The sequence below is a fragment of the Lactuca sativa genome, chromosome 6 (assembly GCF_002870075.4).
Source record: "Lactuca sativa cultivar Salinas chromosome 6, Lsat_Salinas_v11, whole genome shotgun sequence".
Lineage (NCBI taxonomy): Eukaryota > Viridiplantae > Streptophyta > Magnoliopsida > Asterales > Asteraceae > Lactuca > Lactuca sativa.
In genome coordinates, this window is record NC_056628.2 from 179,107,545 (window position 1) to 179,113,811 (window position 6,267).

The window sequence follows — 6,267 nt, forward strand, 5'->3', positions numbered from 1 at the left end:
CAAGTTTGAATGACATCTTTTGGAGTTTGATATTTGTGAATTTCTTGGATTGATGGCTTTCGATAACGAATCATTCATTCAAACGAATCAAAAGAACACAAAATATCATCAGTTTGAACTCCAATCGAGCAAAAAACTTTTTCATCTTCTTGAGAATCAACTTCAATTCCTTTTTCTTGAACATCATGAACATGATGAACTTCTTCAAGAACATCCGGGTAAAATGCAAGAACATTATCACCATGTATGCATTCATCAAGACGAATTCCTTCATTTACTTCATCATCTTTCTTCTTCTTCCTTCTTTCATGATAAGTTGTTATCAAAATATTAAGCAACATCTTATGATGATCATGATCAAGAGGATAACCATTGAACTTTCCACATTCACATTTCTTACTAGAAATGAGTGAATTCTGTTTAAAATACCCGGTCAATTGATATCGTGAAGATTGGTTCTTATCGGTTTTTGTGGATGTTTATCCATGTTCATCCTCTTGATCATCCATAAACCAATCTTCACAAATTGTTTCTTCCATCTTCGATCAATTGATAAGAACTTGGGTTTTTCTAGAGAGAGAAAGTGATTTTGAATGGGTTTCTAGAGAGAGAAAGCAAACATCACTTGAATTCTAGTGAAGATAATCGAACTATGAATCAAATCAAAGAACGATTCGATTTCTAGAATCAAAAAACTCTCCAAAACATGAAAGTTAAATTACAATGAAGAATCACCAAATCAAAAATGTCATCATGGATCAATTCTTGAGAGATTCAAGAACACCCGCTCTGATACCAATTGTAGTAAGAATTATGGCTCTGATACTAATTGTAGTGGTGTTAATCATGATGAACACAAGAGTAAATAAATCTAGGTTTTAGTGAATGATACAAGAATCATGAACACGAAGAACACAATAGTAAATAAATCTAGGTTTTGCTCTCATTAGTCAAGTGGGTATTACAAAGTGGGTCATGCAATATTTCTCTCGATAGACTAATCTCTCAAAAGTTGTTACATAAAATGAGTGTCACTCTCTTCCTTAGTGCAACCTTTAATCGTTCCTTTATCTAAGCAATCTATTTCGTTGTTTCGTGGATGATATCAAGACAAAAAATAAAGTATCTCCAACATGTTTTCTATCCAGTTGAGTATCTCCAACTTCTACCTAGTATATTGGGGAACGACATGTACGTCTATACAAGGCCTCGAATAGGACCACCTTTATGCTAGTTTGATAACTTTTTTCATATGAAAAGTCAACTAGTGGTAAGTGAGTATCCCATGTATTACCGAAGTCTATCACACAAGCATGAAGTATGTCTTCCATAGTTTTTATCATCCTTTCGCTATGTCCATCCGTTTGAGGATGATATGCAGTACTTATGTCTAGCTTGGTCCCTAAGGACCTCCACAATGATTTCAAAAATATGGAAGAGTATCTTCTATCTTGATCCAAGATAACAAATATTGACACATCGTGTAATCTGACTATTTCTTTGACATAGATCCTGCTGAGTTTCATCATCTTGTCAGTTTCTTTGGTGGCTAGGAAATGGGCAGACTTGGTCAAACAGTCGACCACTACCCAAATGGTGTCATTACCACTTGAAGTTTTTGGTAACTTCGTTATGAAGTCCATGGCTATCTATTACCATTTCCATTATAGGATGGATGGTTGTTGTAATAGACCAAATGGCTTCTGGTACTCTGACTTGACTTTGGTGCAAGTCAAGCATTTATTGACATATGTGGCAATTTTTTCCTTCATATTGGGCCACCAATAAAGCTTCTTAAGATCCAGATACATCTTGTCTGATTCAGGATGTATAAAGTATCTTGACTTGTGAGCTTCATTTAAGACTAGGCTCTTCACCTCACCAAATTTAGGGTCCATATTTGATTCATGAAATATAATGTTCTACTTTCCTTGAAGTTGAACTGCTGTCCATTCCTCACAAGTTTTCTTCCATGATATTTTTGGTTTTGAGTGCTTCCAGCAGAGAACTTGGGTGGTAATATTGGAATGAATTGTTAGGGTTAGAGCCTTTACAATAAGTGGCTTTTCTCTTTCTTTCCTTTTTAAAGCGTTTGCCACGATGATAACAAATTTTGCATTCGTAATCATTTAGCAATTCTATCCACCTTCGTTGTCTCATGTTGAGCTCCTTCTGATCGAAGATGTGTTGAAGACTTTTGTGGTCAGTGAACATAGTGCCTCAAAATATTTAAACAAACATTACAACTCTTAATTCTAAGTCATGGGTAGTGTAGTTTGTCTCATTTGGCTTAAGCTGTCTGAATTCGTATGCAATGACTATATCCTTTTTCATCAATACGCATCCCAAACCTTGGTGAAAGGCATTGCCGAATACTACAAACTTTTATGTTCCCTCTGGAAGTGACAAAATTGGTGCACTGCACAACAATTGTTTGAATTTCTGGAAGGCAGACTCTTGCATGTCCCCCGAATCGACCTTCATTTCTTTCTGGGTTAGAGCGGTGAGATTCTTGGCTACATTGGAGAATTTCCCGATAAATCTCCGGTAATAACCCGCAACCCCTAGAAATTAGTGTACTTCGGTTGGCGTTGTTGGTGCTTTCCCTTCCTTATCTGATTTGATTTTTGTATGATCGACATGAATACCTTTTCACATGGCCGAGGAAATGCACTTTGTTAATCCATAACTCACTTAGAGGATTTTGCATAAAGTTTCTCCTTTCTTAAAAGTTTAAGGATTAATTGCAAGTGTTGACCATGTTCTTCCTTGGTTCGTAGAAATATAATAGTATGTCATTGTGAAATACAATCATGAATTTCCAAATAGGGTTTACACACTTGATTCATAAGGTCCATGAATATAGTTGGTGTGTTGGTTAGTCCAAATAGCATAACCAGAAACTTGTAGTGACCATACCGAGTCCTGAATTTCGTCTTTAGGATGTTTTCTTCTTGGACTCTAAGTTGATGATAACCGAATCTCAGATCGATCTTTAAGTAGTAGCAGGATCCTTGTATCCAATTGAACTGGTCATCAATCCTTGGGAGTGTGTATCGGTTTTTGATGGTGAGTTTGTTCAACTCTCGATAGTCGATGCAAATCCTAAACGATCCATCCTTCTTTTTGACAAAAAAATACTGGGGCTCCCCGTGGAGAGAGGCTTGGTCGGATAAATGCTTTGTTAATAAGTTCTTAGATTTGACTGGTAAGTTCTTTCATTTTTGATGGAGCCATGTGATAAGGAGATCTTGCCACTGGTGCTGCACCCGGGATTAGGTCGATTCGGAATTCATCCTGTCCGACTAGAGGTATTCCAGGTAGGTCTTCTGGAAACACGTCTGGGTAGTCGCACACTTGTGGAATGTATTTGATTTCCTTACTCTTGCCTTGCATATCCACCACGTGGTTCAATAAAACAAAGCATCTTCTATGCAAACACTTTCTCGCCTTCATGAGAGAGATAACTCTTAGATTCTTTCCTGATTTATCTCAGTAAATCACAAGGGCTTTGTTGTTGGGTAGTGGTAGTTGAATGACCTTTTTTGTAACTTAAAATCTCCATTCGATGAGGTCATAACCAATATATTCTGATGATTACATTGAGACTTCCAATGATTATAGGTATTAGGTCGACATGAAAGATATGGTTATTCAAGGAGAGAAGGTAATTAGTGAGTATTTCTAAAGTGATTTCTAACTAACCGTTTTCTAGTTCTATTGTATAAGCTTCGTCAAGTTTTCATGATATATATGGTTTTTCATGCTCCTAAACTTATGGAAAATTAAACTCCTTATCGATACCGGTGTCAAAAATGGAAGCATAAATATTGTTGGTAAGAACATATCAGTAATCACTTAGATATAAATAAGCACGTATGATTCGTATTGTATGATAGTGCCTTAATGTAACTTGTCCCTAAAATCCTACAAATTTCTAAATTATGGAAAGCAATTGATTTATGAAATCCTATAGATTTCCAAATGATATATATATATATATATATATATATATATATATATATATATAGAGAGAGAGAGAGAGAGAGAGAGTTGAAATCCTTTCGATTTCAAATGAAAAAGAGATAAGTAAAATTCCATCGACCACAGATGATAGAGAGGGATTTGAAATCCTATTGATTTCAAATGATAGAGTGAGAACTGAAATCCTACCGATTTCAAATGATAGGGTGAGAACTAAAACCTTACCAATTTCGAATGGTAGAGCGAGAATTGAAATACAACTGATTTTAAATGAAAGAATGAGAATTTTTAACATTAATGACCTTTGAAACAACTTGATAGCATAAATACTTGTGCTCCGGTTACATATTGTTACACCTAGTTTCCAAACATCGACAAGGTTAGTAATGGAATAGGTTCGTCCAGTAGGAGATATGGCAAGGATAAATGTTTGCATATAATCTCTTTTCCCATGATCCCTAACCTTAATCTAAGGGTATCAATCGACCTAGGTAACCTTGTTAGAGATTTAAAATGTCCGATTAGCAGATGAGATAGCTCCTCGAGCTGGTTATGAGTTTCATGCATCCTTTGATTTGTTGCAATCTTTTGATACTTGGTTTGCTCTAGGTCAGTGGGACTCTATACTCTAGTGTATAGATTTTGTAACCTTGGGAAACAATCTTTCTTTATTTAATTTAAATGATGACATAGTATATGGGTAGTTCCATTCTCATCATGTTGTTCTTTCTTGAGTTCTCCGAATCTCCGACCTCGAGTGTGAGTGTTGTATTCTACGACATCCATGTTGCCTACCATGGATTTGCTGGTTTAATTCAAACACTCTATTCAATTAGGAGAAGTACAACGTTATCGACAAACTTTTTGATAAGAGAAATGAACTTGAGCAAATGCCAAACCCTAACTCAATACACAAACCAAAACCTCATAACTCTTTCATGGAGAAAATAAATGAACTAAGATCACATTTTTATGGTTCCTAGCACTTAAAAATCTTTGAAAGGAAAGATCTTATGGTTTAGAGTAAGCCATACTCACGAAAACCAATATTATGGGACTAAAAATGCATAAAACTTACGAAATAGAAAGATCTAAGGAAAACATTCATCAAGTTTCAAACTTTATACATTCAAGGGATGCTTGAGGGTGAGATACTTCTGGATCTAAGTTGCCTTGAGCTTCCAGGATGATCTACCACCTTCTTCCTCCTTCACAAGCACAAGAATACATTATTATCAAGCTCAATATAACACACATAAGGAAGTAGGGCTGTCAAGGGACGTTTTAGGGAGATGTATGCTGATGAAGGATAGGGTTTTGAGGGGATAAGGATCTTTAAATAGTGCTCAAACCCTAAAAATTAGGGTTTTATCATTTGTCCCATACGCCCAACGTACTCACATGAACATGCGATTCCTTTTAATGAGCTATGTCATGCGTACACCCCAAATACGCATGGCTTAAGGACAAACTTTGCAACACATTTTCATACTTAGGGTCAAAATGGAAAATACCTGATGTCTGGGTGTTACACATGCTCATGAATACCAAGATTATAGGACCAAAATGCACAAAAACATAAGAACTATCAAGATCTAAAGAAACATTCATCAATTTCATAGCTTTATACCTTCTAAAGTCTGCTTGAAATGTATGGAACTCAAATCTACAAGGCTTGAAGCTCCCGAATGCACTCTAAATATCTTCTTCCTTCAAGGATAGACACAAAAAGCACAAATGGCTTAAAAAGTCACAATGAACACTAGGGCTTGTAAGGGATCATTTTCAAAGGATGGAGGCTGGAGGTAGAAAGGGTTTTGAGGGTTAAGGTTACTTAAATAGAGCTCAAATCCTTAATATTAGGGTTTTTCTCTCCAACCTTGTACCCCCTGCGTATTCTATGAGTACAACCAATGTACTCACATGATTCCACACTTTCTTTTAATGAGCTACCCCGTGTGTACACCCCAAGTACACATGGTGTAAGGACCATTTTTGCAACAAATTTATGCTTTGAGCCCAAAAGAAAAAATATATGATGTCTCAGTTTTACAATTTTTTTAACTAATAAAATACTTGTACTATTGTGTTTATAGATTAGTAAAAAAAAAAAGATATTTTTATGATTTACTTATGAGTATTATAGTATAAGAAATATGTATATATGCACTGGAAAAAAATAAGCATATATCCATCTAAAACGTTAATTTGTTATGTTAAAAAAATTATAGTTTTTTTTAATATTCTAGTTTTTTTTATAAATTTACTAATGTTTAAAAATTT